Source organism: Calonectris borealis, chromosome 4, assembly GCF_964195595.1.
Source record: "Calonectris borealis chromosome 4, bCalBor7.hap1.2, whole genome shotgun sequence".
Classification (NCBI taxonomy): Eukaryota; Metazoa; Chordata; class Aves; order Procellariiformes; family Procellariidae; genus Calonectris; species Calonectris borealis.
Genome location: NC_134315.1, coordinates 63,839,128 through 63,861,240, shown reverse-complemented (window position 1 = coordinate 63,861,240; position 22,113 = coordinate 63,839,128).

Genomic DNA, 22,113 nt, shown 5'->3' with positions numbered 1-22,113 from the left:
CAGGATTTTATCTCTAATTCTAGCCCTACAGCAGAATTATACAGCAGTGTTGGAGGAAAAAAAAAGCCCAACAACTTCACAGAATATATTTCAGCCTCTATTGCTGTCTTTGAGGCTCTTACTGTTTGACAAATAACAATGATGCATCTCTATTAGCATAGAATCATAGAATCATAGAATCATACAGGTTGGAAAAGACCTCTAAGATCATCGTGTCCAACTGTCAACCCAACACACCATGCCCACTACACCATGTCCCTAAGGGCCTCATCTACACGTCTTTTAAATACCTCCAGGGATGGTGACTCCACCACTTCCCTGGGCAGCCTGTTCCAAGGGTTGACCACTCTTTCAGTAAAGAAATTTCTCCTAATGTTCAATCTAAACCTCCCTTGGTGCAACTTGAGGCCATTTCCTCTTGTCCTATCGCTAGTTACTTGGCAGAAGAGATCAACATCAACCTCGCTACAACCTCCTTTCAGGTAGTTGTAGAGCGCGATGAGGTCTCCCCTCAGCCTCCTCTTCTCCAGGCTAAACAACCCCGGATCCCTCAGCCGCTCCTCATAAGGCTTGTTCTCCAGGCCCTTCACCAGCTTCATTGCCCTCCTCTGGACACGCTCCAGCACCTCCATGTCCTTCTTGTAGTGAGGGGCCCAAAACTGAACACAGTATTCGAGGTGTGGCCTCACCAGTGCCGAGTACAGGGGCACGATCACCTCCCTACTCCTGCTGGCCACACTATTTCTGATACAGGCAAGGATGCCGTTGGCCTTCTTGGCCACCTGAGCACACTGCCGGCTCATGTTCAGCCAACTGTCAATCAGCACCCCCAGGTCCTTTTCCTCCGGGCAGCTTTCCAACCACTCTTCCCCAAGCCTGTAGCGTTGCCTGGGGTTGTTGTGGCCGAAGTGCAGGACCCGGCACTTGGCCTTGTTGAACCTCATACAGTTGGCCTCAGCCCATCGATCCAGCCTGTCCAGGTCCCTCTGCAGAGCCTTCCTACCCTCGAGCAGATCAACACTCCCGCCCAGCTTGGTGTCATCTGCAAACTTACTGAGGGAGCACTCGATCCCCTCGTCCAGATCATTGATAAAGATATTGAACAGGACCGGCCCCAGTACTGAGCCCTGGGGAACACCGCTCGTGACCGGCCGCCAACTGGATTTAACTCTGTTCACCACAACTCTCTGGGCTCCGCCGTCCAGCCAGTTTTTTACCCAGCGAAGAGTGGACCTGTCTAGGCCGTGAGCCGCCAGCTTCTCTAGGAGAATGCTGTGGGAGACAGTGTCAAAGGCTTTACTGAAGTCCAAGTAGACCACATCCACTGCCTTTCCCTCCTCCACTAGGCGGGTCACGTGGTCATAGAAGGAGATCAGGTTGGTCAAGCAGAACCTGCCTTCCATGAACCCGTGCTGGCTGGGCCTGATCCCCTGGTTGTCCCAGACATGGCTCGTGAGCACCCTCAAAACCAACCGCTCCATGATCTTCCCCGGCACCGAGGTCAGGCTGACCGGCCTGTAGTTCCCCGGATCCTCCCTCCGGCCCTTCTTGTAGATGGGAGTCACATTGGCGAGCCTCCAGTCGTCCGGGACTTCCCCAGTTAACCAGGACTGCTGGTAAATGATGGAGAGCGGCTCGGCAAGCTCCTCCGCCAGCTCCCTCAGTACCCTCGGGTGGATCCCATCCGGCCCCATAGACTTGTGAACGTCCAGGTGGCATAGCAGGTCATTAACTTCTTCCTCTTGAATTATGGGGGGTTTATCCTGCTCGTCGTCCTTGTCTTCCAGCTCAGGGGGCTGAGTACCCTGAGGATAACCACTCTGACTACTAAAGACTGAGGTAAAGAAGGCGTTGAGTACCTCAGCCTTTTCCTCGTCCTTGGTGGCAATGTTCCCCCCCACATCCAATAGAGGATGGAGATTCTCCTTGGCTCTCCTTTTGTCATTAATATACTTATAAAAGCATTTTTTGTTGTCTCTCACGACAGTGGCCAGGTTGAGTTCTAGCCGGGCTTTTGCCTTTCTAATTTCCTCTCTGCACGACCTAACGCGATCCCTGTACTCTTCCTGAGTTGCCTGCCCCTTCTTCCACAAGTGATAAACTCTCCTTTTTTTCCTGAGTCCCAGCCAGAGCTCCCCGTTCAGCCAGGCCGGTCGCCTTCCCCGCCCGTTCTTCTTGCGGCACATGGGGACAGCCCGCTCCTGCGCCTTTAAGACTTCCTTCTTGAAGAACGTCCAGCCTTCCTGGACCCCTTTGCCCTTCAGGACTGTCTCCCATGGGACCCTCTCGACCAGTGTCCTGAGCAGGCCAAAGTCCGCCCGCCGGAAGTCCATGGTAGCGGTTTTGCTGGCCCCCCTCTTTACTTCACCAAGTATCGAGAATTCTACCATTTCATGGTCGCTAAGCCCAAGTCAGCTTCCGACCACCACATCTCCCACCAGCCCTTCTCTGTTCGTGAACAGCAGGTCAAGCGAGGCATCTCTCCTGGTGGGCTCGCTTACCAGCTGCGTCAGGAAGTTATCCTCCACACACTCCAGGAACCTCCTCAACTGTTTCCTCTCTGCCGTGTGGTATTTCCAGCAGACATCCGGAAAGTTGAAGGCCCCCACGAGAACAAGGGCTAGCGACTGGGAGACTTCTGCGAGCCTCTTGTAGAATGCTTCATCTGCCTCCTCGTCCTGGCTAGGTGGTCTATAACAGACTCCCAGCAGGATATATGCCTTGTTGGCCTTCCCCCTCATCCTTACCCACAAGCATTTGACCTCGTCATCACTACCATCGAGCTCTAGACAGTCGAAGCATTCCCTAACATACAGGGCTACTCCACCGCCTCTCCTTCCTCGCCTGTCCCTTCTGAAGAGCTTATAGCCATCCATTGCAGCACTCCAATCGTGCAACTCATCCCACCATGTTTCCGTGATGGCAACTAAGTCATAGCTACCCCGCTGCACAATGGCTTCCAGCTCCTCCTGTTTGCCGCCCATGCTGCGTGCATTGGTATAGATGCACTTGAGCTGGGCTGCCGATTTCTCCCCCGACAATGGCGTGCGGTCCCTAGGCTCTTCTCTAGTGAGCCTGGTTTTATCCCCTTCCCCCTTCGAATCTAGTTTAAAGCCCTCTCGATGAGCCCGGCCAACTCACACGCGAGAATCCTTTTCCCCCTGTGAGACAGCTGAACTCCGTCCATCGCCAGCAGGCCCGGTGCCGTGTAAACCTCCCTGTGGTCAAAGAAGCCAAAATTCTGCCGATGGCACGAGCCCCTGAGCCACGTGTTGATCCGATGAGTTTTCCTGTTCCTTTCAGTGTTCCGCCCTGCCACTAAAGGGATCGAGGAAAACACTACCTGTGCTCCCGATCCTCCCACCAGTCGCCCCAGTGCCCTGAAGTCCTTGCAACCTCCTCACTGCCAGCCTGTATAACCAGTAGCGGGTAGTAATCGGAGGCCTGCACGAGACTAGGGAGCTTCCTAGTAATGTCCTTAACCCGGGCCCCAGGGAGGCAGCAGACTTCCCTGTGGGATGGGTCCGGCCGACAAATTGGGCCCTCGGTCCCCCTCAGAAGGGAATCACCAATGACAATTACCCTCCTTTTTTTCATAGCGGAGGCAGTCGTAATTTGTGGGGCTGGCTGCCTCGCCTCGGGCAACCCCCTGGATGGGCCTTCATCTTCGTCCTCGTTCGTCTGGCCCTCAAATTCCAGAGCACCATATCTGTTGTGTAGGGGCAGCTGGGAAGGTTGAGGCGAGGAAGGCCGGCCGGGGGTTCGCCTGGCACCCCGAGCAGCGACCTGTGTCCATTCCCCTCCGTCGCCTGGGTCTCCTCCTTCTGCCTGGTGGCAAGAGGGCAGGGGTTCTTCCGCTTCTTGCGGAGTCTCTGTGTGCTGCCCTTGCCTCAGGGATGGCAGGGTGCGGCTCCACCAATCTATCTCCCTCTCGCACTCCCTGAAGCTCCTTAGCCTCTCCACTTCCTCTTTCAGCTCTGCCACCAGGTTGAGCAGATCATTCACCTGGTCACAGCGCACACAGGCGTCGTCTCTGCTGCCCTCCTGTACAAGGGACAGCCTCAGGCACTCCCTGCACACAGATGTGTGTTTGTGCAGGGGCTCGGTCTGGGTCGCCACGTTTGTCCTGGCGATGGCTTTCGGCCGAGTGGATACCATGGCCAGGTCCTCTTCTGGGAGGGCGACGACCACGAGTTGAGCTAGCCTCTGGAGCCTGGAGCAGGGCTGCGCCCTGCTCACACGCCCTGCCGGCGCGAACTGCCGCGCGAACTGTCGCACCACGCCCTTCTGACGTGCCACGCCCTGTTTGCCCGCCCTGTTCGCCGTGCTCCGGGTCGCTCGCGCTCCCTGGAGGCTGCTCTTGTACCTGAGGGGGTTTGGCCGCTGTCCCTCCTGTCCCCGCCCACGCTGAGTCAGAGCTGGCGCTCGTCAGGAGCTCGCTCCTCCGGCTCGGGGGAGGGGGGCGGGGGCACCCTCTCGCTCCCTGCGCTTTTGCCTTCGCGGTTTTTGCCGCGGTTTCGCCGCTTCAGGAAGGGTCCCCCGGCGCGATCCTCCGCTCCGGAGCCCTTCGCCTCGGTGGCTTCCTACAGCTCCATTTGGTTTGTTTTTTTCCTGTTAAATTTGAGGATAACTTTCCATAGGATTCTGAGAAATATTGCATCTGGATCCAAATGGATTGTTTTGCTCCTAACTTCAAATGTTCCAAACTGGAAAGAATACTGGGCAGCATTAACATGTTCTCTGTTCCATGTAGATTTGTACCTGTCATGGTTTAACCCCAGGCAGCAACTAAGCACCACACAACCGCTCGCTCACTCCCCCCATGGGATGGGAGAGAGAATCGGATGGGTAAAAGTGAGAGAACTCATGGGTGAGATAAAGACAGTTTAATAGGTAAAGCAAAAGCTGCACGCGCAAGCAAAGCAAAACAAGGAATTCATTCACTACTTCCCATCAGCAGGCAGGTGTTCAGCCATCTCCAGGAAAGTAGGGCTCCATCATGCGTAATGGTTACTTGGGAAGACAAACGCCATCACTCTGAACATCCCCCCTTCCTTCTTCTTCCCCCAGCTTTATATGCTTGAGCATGATGTCATATGGTATGGAATACCCCTTTGGCCAGCTGGGTTAGCTGTCCTGGCTATGCTCCCTCACAGCTTCTTGTGCACTGGCAGAGCACGGGAAGCTGAAAAGTCCTTGACTAAAAGTACTACTTAGCAACTACTAAAAACATCAGTGTGTTATCAACATTATTCTCATACTAAATCCAAAACATAGCACTATACCAACTACTAGAAAGGAAATTAAATCTATCCCAGAGTTAAAAAACCAGGACAGTACCACAAGAACATTTTTGAAGAGAAAAGCTACATTCATGCTCCCAAGGATAAAATGGAAGGGCTTCTAGTGACTGTTGCTGAAGAACTCCCACAGAGTTTCCTGATTAAATAAATAAATATAATAAAAAAGTGCCCTGATTGTGAAGGGCTGAACACATAACAGCCTTTACACTTCAGATTAAACACACACTGTGAAACCTCACTTTAAACTCTTGTCTTTGAAAACACTGGTTCCAGATTTCCTGCACTAAACCTTACCAGACATTTGGTCTCATCTGAACAGCCAGCACCTAACCACCAGCTAATTTTGTCATCAGTCCTGCTCTCACTCTGTGATGTTAAGAGCTGCAGGAAAGGGCAGCAAAGAGAATAGCACTTTCCATGGGTAAAGTGAATTGGAGACAAATTCTGATACTTCACAGAGTTTCTGTGCCACTTGTGTTTCTATCATGTCATTTATTTTTACAAAGCCTTAGGATTCATTTTCCAGTGAGTAAATACTTTTGCCTAGAAACCTTTCCATTTAATGATTAACTTGACATTTCTGTCTTTATAGCTGTATTGACACTGTACAAATACTTGTGGGTAGTAAGAGCTTACTTTCACCAAAAGTCTCTCAAAAATGTAGTATTTGAGGAGGGATTAGTGAAAAATCTTTTGAATAAATCACTTCTGATTTTTTAAAGGCCTACAGACTCTTTGGGAAGGACAGGCAGGGGAGACGAGGAGGGCGTGTCGCCCTCTATGTCAGCTGGAGTGCATGGAGCTCCGCCTGGGGATGGATGAGGAGCTGACCCGAGAGCTTATGGGTCAGGATTAAAGGGAGGGCAGGGACAGGGACAGGTGACATTACGGTGGAGGTCTGCTACAGGCCACCTGACCAGGAAGACCGAGTGGGTAAGGCCCTCTATAGGCAGATAGAAGCAGCCTCACTTTCACAATCCCTGGTCCTCATGGGGGACTTCAACCACCCCAATATCTGTTTGAGGAACAACAAGACAGGACATAAGCAATCTGGGAGGTTCCTGGAGTGAGTTGATGATAACTTCCTTCTCCAAGTGGTAGAGGAGCCAACGAGGAGAGGTGCTATGCTGGACCTTGTTCTCACAAACAAGGAGGGGCTGGTGGGGAATGTGAAAGTCAAAGGCAGCCTTGGCTGCAGTGATGATGAAATGGTAGAGTTAAAGATCCTTAGGGCACCGAGGAGGGTGCGAAGCAAGCTCACTACCCTGGACTTCAGGAGAGCAGACTTTGGCCTCTTCAGGGATCTGCTTTGTAGAGTACCATGGGATAAAGCCCTGGAGGGAAGACAGGCCCAAGAAAGCTGGTTAATATTCAAGGATCACCACCTCCAAGCTCAGGAGCGATGTGTCCCAACAAAGAGGAAGTCAGGCAAAAACACCAGGAGGCCTGCATGGATGAACAAGGAGCTCCTGGACACACTCAAACATAAAAAGGAAGCCTACAGAGGGTGGAAGCAAGGACAGGTAGCCTGGGAGGAATACAAAGAAATTGTCCGAGCACCCAGGGATCAGGTTAGGAAAGCTAAGGCCCTGATAGAATTAAATCTGGCCAGGGACGTCAAGGGCAACAAGAAAAGCTTCTATAGGTATGTCGGGGATAAAAGGAAGACTAGGGAAAATGTGGGCCCTCTCTGGAAGGAAACGGGAGACCTGGTTAATTGGGATATGGAGAAGGCTGAGGTACTCAACAACTTTTTTGCCTCTGGCTTCACTGGCAAGTGCTCAAGCCACACAATGCAAGTCACAGAAGGCAAAGGCAGGGATGGGAGACTGAAGAGTCACCCACTGGAGGAGAAGATCAGGTTTGAGACATCTAAGGAACCTAAAGGTGCACAAGTCCATGGAACCTGATGAGATCCACCTGCGGGTTCTGAGGGAATGGGCAGATGAAGTTTCTAAGCCACTATCCATTGTATTTGAGAAGTTGTGGCAGTCCGGTGAAGTTCCCACTGACTGGAAAAGGGGAAACATAACCCCCATTTTTAAAAAGGGAAAAAAGGAAGTCCTGGGGAACTACAGGCCAGTCAGTCTCACCTCTGTACCTGGGAAGATTATGGAACAGATCCTCCTGGAAGCTATGCTAAGGCACATGGAGGACAGGGAGGTGATTTGAGACAGCCAGCATGGCTTCACCAAGAGCAAGTCCTGCCTGACCAACCTAGTGGCTTTCTATGATGGAGTGACTACATCAGTGGAGATGGGAATGGCTACAGATGTTGTCTATCTGGACCTCTGTAAGGCCTTTGACACGGTCCCCCACAAATTCCTTCTCTCTAAATGGGCGTGACATGAATTTGATGGGTGGACTGTCTGGTGGATGAGGAATTGGTTGGATGGTCACATCCAGATGGTAGTGGTCAATGGCTCAATGTCCAGATGGAGACCTGTGACAAGTGGTGTCCCACAGGGGTCAGTATTGGGACCGGTACTGTTTAATATCTTCATCAGTGACATAGACAGTGGGATCCAGTGCACGCTCAGCAAATTTGCAGATGACACCAAGCTGAGTGGTGCGGTCGACACGCCTGAGGGACAGGATGCCATCCAGAGGGACCTGGACAAGCTCAAGAAGTGGGCCCATGTGAACCTCATGAGGTCAGGGCAACCCCTGGTATCAATACAGGCTGGGGGATGAAGGGATTGAGAGCAGCCCTGCTGAGAAGGACTTGGGGGTACTGGTGGATGAAAAGCTGGACATGAACCAGCAAAAAATTTCTTTACTGAAAGAGTGGTCAGGCCTTGGAACAGGCTGCCCAGGGAAATGGTGGAGTCACCATCCCTGGAAGTATTTAAAAGACGTGTAGATGAGGCCCTTAGGGACATGGTTTAGTGGACATGGTGTGTTGGGTTGACGGTTGGACACGATGATCTTAGAGGTCTTTTCCAACCTGTATGATTCTATGATTCTATGATTCTATGAATGTGCGCTCGCAGCCCAGAAGGCCAACCGTATCCTCGGCTGCATCAAAAGAAGGGTGGCCAGCAGGTTGAGGGAGGGGATTCTGGCCCTCTACTCTGCTCTGGTGAGATCCCACCTGGAGTACTGCATCCAGCTCTGGAGCCCTCAGCACAAGAAAGACATGGACCTGTTGGAGTGGGTCCAGAGGAGGGCCACAAAAATGGTCAGGGGGATGGAATGCCTCTCCTATGAAGAAAGGCTGAGAGAGTTGGGGTTATTCAGCCTGGAAAAGAGAAGGCTTCAGGGAGACCTTATTGCAGCCTATCAGTACTTAAAGGGGGCTTAGAAGAAAGATGGGGGCAAACATTTTAGCAGGGCCTGTTGCAACAGGACAAGCAGGAATGGTTTTAAATTAAAAGAGGGTAGATTTAGGCTAGATATAAGGAAGAAATTTTTTACAATGAGGGTGATGAAACACTGGAACAGATTGCCTAGAGAGGTCGTAGATGCCCCATCCCTGGAAACATTCAAGGTCAGGTTGGATGGGGCTCTGAGAAATCTGATCTAGTTGAAGATGTCCCTGTTCATTGCAGGGTGGTTGGATTAGATGACCTTTAAACGTCCCTTCCAACCCAAACTATTCTATGATTCTATGATTCATATTATGTCTCAGTTAGCTACTGAAGTGGTGCAACTCTCTGATAGGCAAAAGGCTTTAGCTTAAAAAACAGCCTTGAAGGCATAAAGCCTAGAGGATGTTTGCATTGCCATAAGACAAAAACATCTCAGGCTTTTAACAATAAATTGACAGTGCCTCGTGTTCACTCGGCTGAACCTACTCACCACAGGATTAACAGCCTTTTTGGGCTAGTTGTTGAGGGTTTCAAGTCTAGGATGACAGCAAAAAAAACCTATTTGAAACATACACAAACATTCTGTAAAAAAGCTCAAAGAATTCAGGAAGTGGATACTTTTACAAATAAACAAATCTGTAAAGAGTGAAAGAAAGACTCATGTCCCCAAAGATGACTTTCTAGACAAATGTGGGCAAAATGTTTTGAAGATAAAAATATTTTTAATTTTGTGGGGTGGGGTGAAGCAGGGATTGTACTTCATTTTATTTTGCTTAGAGACCCTGCTATGCAGATAAATCAGGGATTGTATTCACTGATGCAGAAATGCATTCACAGGGGCAACAACTGAAGCAGCATATTTGAGCTGTTTGGAAGCAGAACCAGGAATAGACCTTGATAGGGGATGGGTATTACCCAGCTCCAGCTGCCTGGCAATTAGTATCTTGTATAAATCTCACTTCTGTTTACAGAAAAAAAGATCATTACTTCACAAGCGTGACTTTATCCTACATTTTTTGATAGATATCTGAAGATCAGATATCACTGTGTGAGGTACCTATTCACTCTTCACTGACTAGTGGGATACTATATCATCAGTGTAAATCGGGTTGGGTTAGGTGAACCCATCTGCAGATACAGAGAGTTCAAAGATAGCAAATTTTGCTGCTACCTAGAACAATCTGATAAAAAGCTGCATTTTTCTGGATAAGCTTAGATTAATGTGAGACTGGAGAGGCAGGTAAGATAGCAAAACTTTGTCAAGGAATTGTCTTAATGCAACCCAGGCTGCTTTACAGGAAATGCAATAGACAGCGAACAGCCCCTTGGAACTGAAAACATTTTCCAGGGTCCTTTATGTAGACCTGAAAATCAACACCTGCATCCATGAATAAACAAATAATTGAAATGTCCCTTAAAGGCTACAGTCCTCCCATGCTTGCTCACACTCTTGGGACATAACTTGTGCAAGCTGCCGCCTTCAACTGTTCTCCTGAGATGGTACACAAAGACATCAGGAAGGAGGGCAGCAGATCCTCCAGATGAGTTTTCTTTGCCATTTGCAAAACATTTGCCCTAAGAATTTAGAAAATTCCTCTTCTAGTTTATTTCCAGAGTGTAAGAGGAGATGTAAACATTTCTGCTGGAAGTTTGTTTGCTCTCTTATTGGCATCATCAATGATGCAGAAATTTCATGTCTCAAAATGTTTAGATGGAAAGTTAGGACAAATTTACTCTGGACTTGTTCATAAGAATTTGCATGTTTTTTGACCAGATCCAGTTGCCACCAGGAACATTTGGATGGTAGCAAATAGCTTTAAATATTACAGAAGCCTCAGACACAATTCAGTGCAGTATTTTTTTGCTCTGTTGGGGAAGCTTTAGACAAGATGCATGACAAACTGAATATTTTGCTGGATCCCCTCCGGACAGGCTCCAGCTAACCAACCAGCATTTATAAGAAAATGACACTGACTCAGCTCTCTCCAGTAAAGAGAAGACAGATTTCCATTGGCAAACATCATGGACCATTTGGAAGGACTGTCTCTACTTCAGGTCAGAACTCAGTTGGATCCAAATGGTGAACTAAGTTTTTGGAGAGCTCTATGGCAAGTGTTGCTCACAACTGGCAATTATAAAGCAAGGGTCTTTCTCTGAATGTTTGCTGCAGATTTGGTAAGAATGACAAAGATTTTGCCTTCTGTGGGAATGAGCCTGTGTCAGTCTCCATGTCTCATGTCACAATCTGATGATGTAGTTTTTACATGGTGTTAAACTTCCAAACCAGTGTGTCTGGTGCCACATGCTGCTCTGACAATGTTTCCTCTCAATATATTAAATTAGTTCCAGCACTGTGGTGGTTTTGAAAGTCAGTTATTCAAAATCTGACAGCAGCTACGTAGAACCAAGTGATTTTCATAAGTATTATAAATGGAAGTTGTAAAGAAAAATCTCTTTTATTAAGTGCTTGAAGGGTGCTTTTTCCCAATGCCAGTTCCTTTGAAAATGTACATGCTGACTGTATAGCAATACATTTTCCTGAGAAAGCCCTGTCATAAGCTATTAGGTAAATTTGTTTTCTGTGGCTGTGGAGTAGAGTTGGTCACATTTGTTTCAAGTAAATTATCCAATGAATTTTTTTTTATGACTGCATTATTTCTGATGAGGATCTTTCATTATTTAGCTGCTTCTACAGAAGACAAATATTCTCTGGTGAATAATTTTTTTTCCACATTCCCCCTTCCTATTCCTCCTTCATCAGTTGTCAAACAAATTAACTGGCATATTGTATGAGGCTATTTACTTCTGCTGTTTAAGCAACTTTCAGAAAATCATCAGTTCAAAGCAGAGCTGCTCAGAAATTCCCTGAAATGTTTTTGCCTCGGGAATGCAGTCGTGTTGATGAAACTTTCATCTGATCCCTATCACGAGGCAGAAAAACCAGCCTCGTACATGAGCATCTACCATCCCAGGTGAGTCCCTGGGCTATAAAAGCACAGGTTTTACTAAGGTGAGATTCGAGGGTCTGGTCTTTGTCTATGTGTGTGTATGAGTCTGTTCTTGCTCCTGAAAAACATCTGCAATTTGAGTAAACTTTCCTGCCTGGCCATAGCATGGATCATATAAATTTTTAATGGAAGGTGTGCTGGGCTGGGAATTAGGACGTACGCTTAGGCTGGAGAAAGGTACTGGGTACTCAGGATGACTTCCACCTTCACTAATGGCAGTAGTTCACTAGTTAATTATTTAGGCTAAGACAGTCATGAGGGCTTCCTTTTTAGTGGCATCTCCAGAGGATGATTCATCCTATACCAATGTAAATGTTTAGGCAAAAGTAATTAACCTCAGACGTTTCTCTCTCTTGGCCCATCTGGGACAACTCACTAAGACTACACATCTATCTTAGAGAAGGCTTAATTGAGGTCCCTGTAATCCTAATGTTAACATAAAGATGTCTAAAGCCTGTGGTGGTCCCTGCACAGAGTCGGTTCTCAAGTCTTTGGCACTTCAAGGAGCTGTGACAGCCTTTCTTCTTATAGTCAAAGACCTTCATGGCATCAATGAAATCTAATATTGAGACAGAAGAAAATAAATTGCTTCTGTCATTCAAAAAGGAAAAGAAAATAATAAGTGTGACAATGTTACAAGTCATCTAAGTTTTAAAAACCTCACATCCATTATCTCATACCCACCTCTCCTTTCCTTTCAGCTTACATAAATGAAATGACCCAGGATCTGAGATACCAGCTCAGAAAGGCCCTTCACAGTGTTACCACTGCTTATGTGGTGAGGGATGTCATCTCTAATCTTACAGTTCCAGATTCTTCCGGTCCACAGTAACACATGGATGCTATGCTACAGTTAGGGGGGATGTAATAAAAAGATGGCGTGTCTGTGCCAAGCAACTTTTTTATATGGGAATACTTCACTTTGCTATTCCCCAGTTTGTGACTTCTAGAAAGATGGAATATGGAAGCTACCGCCAGTTCACCTAGGTATCATAGATTCATAAGGATCAAATATAGTTGGACCATGTAGTTCACACTCCAGGTATTATGAATCATAGAATCATAGAATCATACAGGTTGGAAAAGACCTCTAAGATCATCGTGTCCAACCGTCAACCCAACACACTATGTCCACTAAACCACGTCCCTAAGGGCCTCATCTACACGTCTTTTAAATACTTCCAGGGATGGTGACTCCACCACTTCCCTGGGCAGCCTGTTCCAATGCTTCACCACTCTTTCAGTAAAGAAATTTCTCCTAATGTTCAATCTAAACCTCCCTTGGTGCAACTTGAGGCCATTTCCTCTTGTCCTATCGCTTGTTACTTGGGAGAAGAGACCGACACCCATCTCGCTACAACCTCCTTTCAGGTAGTTGTAGAGCGCGATGAGGTCTCCCCTCAGCCTCCTCTTCTCCAAGCTAAAAAACCCCAGGTCCCTCAGCCGCTCCTCATAAGACTTGTGCTCCAGGCCCTTCACCAGCTTCGTTGCCCTCCTCTGGACACGCTCCAGCACCTCCATGTCCTTCTTGTAGTGAGGGGTCCAAAAGTGAACACAGTATTCGAGGTGCGGCCTCACCAGTGCCAAGTACAGGGGCACCAATCACTTCCCTACTCCTGCTGGCCACAATATTCCTAATACAGGCCAGGATGCCGTTGGCCTTCTTGGCCACCTGAGCATACTGCCGGCTCATGTTCAGCCGACTGTCAATCAGCACCCCCAGGTCCTTTTCCTCCGGGCAGCTTTCTAACCACTCTTCCCCAAGCCTGTAGCGTTGCCTGGGGTTGTCGTGGCCGAAGTGCAGGACCCGGCACTTGGCCTTGTTGAACCTCAAGTGAATCCCTTCACTTCTTCCATCTCCTCTTGAGCCTCATCAGTGAGCCCAAGAACTTGCATTGAATTATACTGCACCTGAAACACATTTTAAGAGCTTCTAGTCTTGTTTTGAAACTTCCAGTTCTTGAGCCCCTCCTTCCCCTTAGCAACTTTTTCTAGAGGCTAATCACTTTCCTTTGCAAAAAACAACCCTTAATACTAATTTGAATTCATCTGATTACAGGTCCCAACCATTGATTCTCATTATGGTTTTGATTACTGGATTAAAAAGTCCATTAGTCATGGTGTTTCCTCCATGTAAAGGTTCTTATACATTGTAGTCCAGCCACCTCCCATCTTCTTTAGCATGCGAAAGAGATTTAGCACTTTAAATCTTACTCTGTAAGGCATTTTGCCTTTATCTGTGTAGCTTCTTTCTTTTGTTATATACTGCTTTCAAATTTCTATTCACTGTCTTCAAACATGGATGTGCTTTCAGCCAGCAGTCACTCTTTGTCACAGCTATGGGTCATTTTGAGTGTTCAAAATACTTTTTCTTAAACAATCTCCAAATTTCATTCCTTTTTCTTCTCCCAGTCAGTTTTGACTCAAATTTTCCTCACCTTTGACAAATTAGATTTTCTTAGAATGCTAAACATACGTGGTGGAAAAATGCTTTGCTTGCCCTAGTGAATAGAACCAGCTGTCCCTAAGCAACTATAGTCTTCTCATGAGGGATACATTAATCCTCACCTATCAGAAAAAATCCAAATGTACAGTTCCTGTGCTGGATGCAATTCCATTTTGTAAAGAAAATTCTAACATTTGGACTTTAACATATACAAGATAAAGCAGATAATTAAAAAAATATAATAAAATAATCTAAAACTGTTGGGTTGGGGTTTTTTGTTTGTTTGTTTCTTTTGCTATATTGTTAGGAGAGAAAGATTATTCCAGTACAGCCTGATTGGCCCTCCAACCTATGTTTTCCAAATCAGAAATACCAAAAACCACACAGATGTAGACAGGTCTGACACACTGCAGACATGTGTCAAAGGAATAGCCTAGAGAAAGCCTAGTAGCCAAGAACAAACAGCTACCAGAAGGTCTTCCTGGGCTGTAGCAATTAGCACATGGATTCATTTGCTGAGACAGTTCTGCATCCTGAGCTATAAATTACCCAACCAAAAAAATAAATGGGTGGTAAATATACAGCTTGTCTACACAGCTGTGTATTAGAGATACCTGAGCTAGCTATGAGCACAATAACATTTCTATGCAGTACAGTGCCATGCAGAAATGTTAGTTCCAGTCCCAGGAGGTAGCATAATAAGCATGTATGGCCACCAAGCCAGATCTCAGCAAGGTCTGTCACCACTGAGGCTGCTCCTACTTCCAGAGCTGGTGGTTTCAACACTTGTCCCACAATCATTGCACTACACCATTTTGCATGACATCATTGTTAAGCTACCGTCCCTCTTTGTGTCTGAGAGAGTAAGTGCCGCAGATGCTTCTTTTAACATTTCTTGACTGGTGTCCCATCTTTCAACAGGACAGTGCTTGCTGCTCCCTCCACTCTCCCTGAATTATTCTTGTTACATGAACAACAAACCCCCCTCTTTGCTCCTCCACATCAGGCAGCAGTGCTCCTCTGCCCACTGAGAAAACAGTCCTCCAGCTAGGGAACCTCTCCATCCCCCATCTGTCTTGCAGCACCCCTAACTAAATTGGCACAAATACCTCTTTTATTTACTTAAAAAAAAAAAATCTTGTTTTTTTTTATTTTATAGAACATAGACAAGTGCTCTTCCATGTCCTTAAAGAGCAGTTTGAAACAACACACCCCCTGGAGTGTTGGCTCCATTCACATAACCTCTTTTACCTGCTTCCTCTTTCCTAGACAGAGATTACAGACAGCTCAGAATGGATGACCACAACAGTCCTTTCTGGCACTAAAAATGTGTATAGAAGGAGTAGAAAACCCAAACTTCCTCTTGGGAGCTTGTGTCTTTCTGTCCTGTACACTGATCTTCCACATGACTTCTGGAAGCTTTCTGCATTCAGCATGTCCAAAAAGGGGCAATGGGACGTTTTGCACCTGGAAGCCTCTGGCTATATTCACATCCCTTTTTTTTAGCCTGTAAATTCTTCTCATATTTCCTCCCTACCTTGCTGTCCTATTATGTTTCTTTGCTGACGAATGTCACATTTTTGTATCATACAGAGACACAATATTGCTCCCCCTTTCTGAGTAGAGCCATCTCACTAAATATATGTAGGTAAACACCCTGGCAGCTTTGTGAGTTAGCCGAGGTGCCCAGGGACTCACCTGACCATCTTTATTTTGCTTGCAGAGACCAAATGAATTTTTAATATTCTCCCTATAAAAAAGCACTCAGTAAGCCTTTTTTAAGTATTACAATTTTGTATCATCTTCCTTGCCAGTAGTTTAAAGTTATTTCCTCTGTGCTTCAGTAGAAAATAAAAGCTCCAACCTATCAAGGAGAGGAGATGCCACAGGAGTTAGTGGGCAATGGTGAAGGTTTCCTGGATAGTGCATGGGCCAGGAACCAGAAGGAACTACCCTTTGTCTGTGCAACCCTGTTTTCCCTCCCATACTGTGGCTGGGAGACCAAGTCCTTGGGGCAGGAGCAGGCATATTCTGGTATAACCTGTATCCTACTCCACCCAGACGCTAATCTACAAACCCTCTGGTACAAATCACCTGTCCCAACCTATGGAAGCAAATCAACCTTGGCTATCCTACTTAGCCCTGCCTCTGAGGAAATGTCCTTTGTGAGTATGGGCTATTGAGCAAGGATTTTGTATCCTTGACTATGAAGACATGTCATCTGTTTCTGTCCAGCACTTGGCCTTCCAGATTCCAAACCTGAATTCCCAGAGTAGTTCTTGTTCCCAGAGCAGTAGGACTGCAACAGACGCTTGAGCATTGCGAGCAACACCAGCAGCACCAGCAGCAAGCAGCGGTGGGGGACATGCATGGGGGATACACGTGGACAAGGAGAGGCTTGACTGAATGTCGTGGTTTAACCTGGCAGCAGCCAAATACCACGCAGCCGCTCACTCACTCCCCCCACCCCCAGCGGGACGGGGAGAGAATCGGAAGGGTAAGAGTGAGAAAAACTCGTGGGTTGAGATAAAGACAGTTTAATAGGGAAAGCAAAAGCCGCGCACGCAAGCAAAGCAAAACAAGGAATTCATTCACCACTTCCCATCGGCAGGCAGGTGTTCAGCCATCGCCAGGAAAGCAGGGCTCCATCACGCGTAACGGTTACTTGGGAAGACACACGCCATCACTCCGAACGCCCCCCCTCCTTCTTCTTCACCCAGCCTTATATGCTGAGCATGACGTCATATGGTATGGAATAGCCTATTGGCCAGCTGGGCCAGCCGCCCTGGCCACACTCCCTCCCAGCCCCCTGCACATCTGGCAGGGCATGGGAAGATGAAAAGTCCTTGACTAGCGTAAACAATACCTAGCAACAACCAAAACATCAGCGTGTCATCAACATTATTCTCACACTACATCCAAAACACAGCACTATACCAGTTAATAGGAAGAAAATCAACTCCATCCCAGCCAAAACCAGGACAGTATCCACCCCTTATTCCATACCATTTACATCATGCTCAGGTCCCACACTATCCAATACATTCTCATTACCCACCATCCCCCTTCCCATCCTTTGATATAATACACAGATATCATTCCCTTAGTCTATGGACCACCCCTGTAAAATGTCCATAAAATATCCATAAATGTACACAAAATTTCCACTGCGTTCATTTAGTCCATGACTTTGGGCTCCATCTGTTATGGTGGTCACTCAGGTCAGCAGAGGTGGTGTGTTGCGTGGAGTTACTGGGCACCAAAGCCAGCTCAGGTCGGGTCACTGCTGCACCTGCGCTGCTTCTTGTAAAGTTTGTCCTCCATTGGTTCAGGTGGTTCCTGCTATAGTAATTCCTATAACATGCAACTCAAATCATGGGTTACAACAATTTAAAGGTATATCCATTACAATCTCCACCCCTGGTCCCTTTGGGCCAGACCACAGGTTTAACATTGCAATGAACTCCTCCCCTTGCCCCTGCTCCGGCTTGGACTTATCCACAGACTGCAGTCTCTTAGGGGTGTACCTGCTCCAAGTGGAGCCTTACCTATGAGCCACAGTCTCTCCAGAGGTATACCTGCTGCGGCATAGACTTATCCACAGCCACAATCACTTCGAGGTGCACCAGTCCCAGCGTGGCCTTACCCACAGCCACAGTCCCTTCAGAAGTAAACCTGCTCCGACATGGCCTTACCCATGGCTGCAATCTCTCCAGGGGTGTACCTCCCCTGTCATGGGCTTATCCACGGCCACACGCTTTGAGGTGCTCCAGCATGGCCTCATGCACAGCCACTGACACTTCAAGGTGTACCTGCTGCAGCATGGACTTATCCACAGCCACAGATGCTTCGAGGTGTACCTTCTCCAGTGTGGACTTATCCTTGGGCCACAATCCCTTCAGAGGTATACCTGCTGCGGCACGGACATAATCACGGCCACAGACGCTTCAAGATGTACCTGCTTGGGCATGGGCTTATCCACAGTCACAGACGCCTCGGGGTGTCCTGTCCCGCATGGACTCAGCCACAGGTCACAGTCCCTTCAATTCGAGTTCACGCTGCAGTTCCAGCCTGTCCAGCACAGCAGCACAGAAGCAGCAGCGATGCCCTGGCCATCTGCCAGCCCAGGCGCATCCCCATTGCTGTTATCAGAACGTTCCCAGGCACAGCAAAGTAAGACGATCAGCAGTGCAGCAGTACAGCAAGCAGCGAGAGCAAAAAAGCAGCCACTAATGAGCACAAGACTCTAATACACATTAAGGCAAGCAAGCCCCATGGCAAGCACAAGAGCCTGCAAATTAATAGCTAAACAGCAGTAACAGCTATAAATTCAATCTAGCACATTCCAATCAAACCTGTCGTTATCTCAAACCCTTCGAGCCCCACGTTGGGCGCCAAAAAGGACTGTCGTGGTTTAACCTGGCAGCAGCCAAATACCACGCAGCCGCTCACTCACTCCCCCCACCCCCAGCGGGACGGGGAGAGAATCGGAAGGGTAAGAGTGAGAAAAACTCGTGGGTTGAGATAAAGACAGTTTAATAGGGAAAGCAAAAGCCGCGCACGCAAGCAAAGCAAAACAAGGAATTCATTCACCACTTCCCATCGGCAGGCAGGTGTTCAGCCATCGCCAGGAAAGCAGGGCTCCATCACGCGTAACGGTTACTTGGGAAGACACACGCCATCACTCCGAACGCCCCCCCTCCTTCTTCTTCACCCAGCCTTATATGCTGAGCATGACGTCATATGGTATGGAATAGCCTATTGGCCAGCTGGGCCAGCCGCCCTGGCCACACTCCCTCCCAGCCCCCTGCACATCTGGCAGGGCATGGGAAGATGAAAAGTCCTTGACTAGCGTAAACAATACCTAGCAACAACCAAAACATCAGCGTGTCATCAACATTATTCTCACACTACATCCAAAACACAGCACTATACCAGTTAATAGGAAGAAAATCAACTCCATCCCAGCCAAAACCAGGACACTGAACAATGGGCGTTCCCTGAGCAACTGAGCCTAGGCCTGCTGATTGGAAGAGACAGCAAGGGGCGGAGCCTACGCCAGCAGAGCAGGAGGTTTAAGCAGGCTAAAACCATCGGCCCAGCTGACTGCAACAGACGAGCATATATATTTCCCAGCAGGCAGGCGCCCGGCAGTGGGCAGACACTGCAGGCAGCATGGTGACCACCCAGCAAAAGGCAGTGTCCTCTGCTTCTCCTGAGCTTCTAGCACCCGGTAGAACCAATACAGCCACATGGACAGCTCCTGCTCAAGCATGCAACCTCCCGGGTTTCCAGCTGTGGGATGTGTGAAAGGATATTCCTAGAGGTGGAAAGTGATTGCAAGCAAGCCTGTGGGAGGTGTGACCAGATTGATGAACTGCTCTGCTTGGTGGCCAAGCTGCAGGAGGTGGTGGGCAGACTGAGGAGTATTTGAGAGTCTGAGAGGGAGATTGATCAATGCAGACATACTCTGCCATCTGTGATGCATGAAAGCCAACTCAGTGTGGCCACCTCAGAGGCAGGTCCAGGATCTGCAACAGTGAGTTATGGTCACTGGTGATTCCCTCCTGTGTGGAATGGAAGCATCCATTTGCAGGCCGGACCCTCTTTTCAGGGAAGTTTGCTGCCTCCCTGGGGCAGGAATTAGGGACGTCACCACAAGACTGAAGAGCCTAGTACAACCTTCAGACTTCTATCCATTCATGCTCTTTTACATGGGTAAGAAAGATGTCACAACAAAAAGCCTGAGGTCAATCAAAAGAGATTTCAGGGCCCTGGGAAGAATGCTAAAAAAATCAGGAGCACAGGTAGTGTTTTCCTCAACCCACCCAGTAATGGGGGGAGATTTTGGAAGAAACAGGTGAGACCAGGATATAAATACCTGGCTCCAGGATTGGTGCCTCTGCCAAAACTTTGGGTTTTTAAACGATGGAAGAGCTTTCAAGGCACAAGGTATGCTGGGGCCTGACAGGATCCTCCTGTCCTGATGGGGAAAAAACACCTTTGGGCGTAAGCTGGCGGGACTGATCGCAAGAGTTTTAAACTGGAATCAATGGGGGAAGGGGATACCAACAGGATTGCAGTAGGTAAGCCAGGGGTTGGCATGGCATTGCCCGAGGGTGGCAAGGCTGGTGGGAACGTTTACACCGCTCCTGGGAGCACGAAGGGCTCAGGAGCGTATCTGAAACACTTATACACCAGCGCACACAGTATGAGAAACAAACAGGACGAACTGGAAGCGTTGGGCAGCTCCCAGAGCTACAATATCATTGGTATTAGTGAGACTTGGTGGAATGAGTCCCAGGCTGGAGTGCTGGGTTGGAGGGTTACAGGCTGTTCAGGAGGGATAGGCAGGGCAGGCGAGGTGGAGGTGTTGCGCTATACGTACGGGAGAGGTTTGATTGTACAGCCCTTACAGTTAGTAATGATGTGGTTGAGAGCCTCTGGGTGAAGATTAAGGGGATGGAAAACAAAGGAGATGTTGTAGTGGGTGTCTACTACCTATGGCCCAGCCAGGATGTAAACACTAATGAGTTATTCTATAGGCAATTAGGAGAAATTTCTGGATCGGTAGCCCTTGTCCTTATGGGAGATTTCAACTTCCCAAACATAACCGGGAATATCATACTGCTGTGATGAGCAGGTCTTGGAAATTCTTGAAGTTTATAGGAGATGACAACTTCTTGTCACAAGTACTCAGTGAGTCAACCAGGAAAGAAGCCCTCCTAGACTTGCTATTTGTGACTAGAGAAGGACTCGTGGGAGATGTGATGGTAGGTGGCTGTCTTGGCCACAGTGATCATGAAATGGTTGAGTTTAAAATTTTCAGTGTAATGAGAAAAAAGGACAGCAGAGTTGCTACCTTGGGCTTCAGGAGAGCAAACTTTAAGCTATTCAGGGAGCTATTTAGCAGAGTACCCTGGGAATCTGCTTTTGAGGGCTTACGAGTCCCTGAGTGCTGGTCAGTCTTTAAGAACCACCTTTTAGAAGCACAGGAGCAGGCAATCCCATTGTGTCATAAGTCAAGCAAGTGGGGTAGAAGACCAGCTTGGCGGAACAGGGATTTCCTCGTGGAGTTCGAGAGGAAAAACCAATTGTATGATCTCTAGAAGCGAGGTCAGGCTTTGCAGGAAGATTACAGAGCTCTGGTTCATATACGCAGGGAGAAGACATGAAAGGCCAAAACTCAGCTAGAGTTGAAACTGGCCAGTGTTGTGTCAGACAACAAAAGGGCATTTTCAAGTGCAGTAGTAGCAAGAGGAGGTCTAAAGAAAACATTGGACCGATACTTGTTGAAGATGGTCACCTGACTAATAGGGATGAAGAAAAAGAAGAGGCATTCAATGTGTTTTTTGCCTCAGTCTTTAATAATACTGACAGACCTTGGGCTGCCTGGTCACCTGAGTCGGAGGCCCACGAGTGTGGGAACAGTGGCTTCCTTTTGTGGACACTAAAATTGTAAGGGGCCAGCTGTATCAGCTGAATGTTCACAAGTCCATGGGGCCTGATAGGATTCATCTCAGAGTACTGAAGGAGCTAATGGATGTTATGGCAGGACCCCTCTTGATCATCTACCAAAAGTCTTGGGAGTCTGGGGAAGTCCCTGCTGACTGGAAGCTAGTCAATGTTATTCCGATTTACAAAAAGGGCATGAGGGAAGGCCCAGGGAACTACAGACCTGTTAGTCTAACCTCAGTTCCTGGAAAAATTATGGAGAAGATCACACTGGGTACTATTGAAAGGCATTTAAAGAACAATACAATCACCAGGCACAGTCAACACAAAGGGAAAGTCCTGTTTAACTAATTTGATATCCTTTTATCATAAAGTCACCCACCTAGTGGATGAAGAGAAGGTGGTGGATGTAGTTTTTCTGGATTTTAGTAAGGCTTTTGATATGGTCTCTCACAGCATCCTTCTGGACAAGTTGTCCAACTGTGGGTGCGCTGGGTGAAGAACTGGCTGAAGGGCGGAGCTCAGAGGGTTGTAGGTAATGGGGCTACATCTGGCTGGTGACCGGTCACCAGCACTGTTCCACAGGGTTC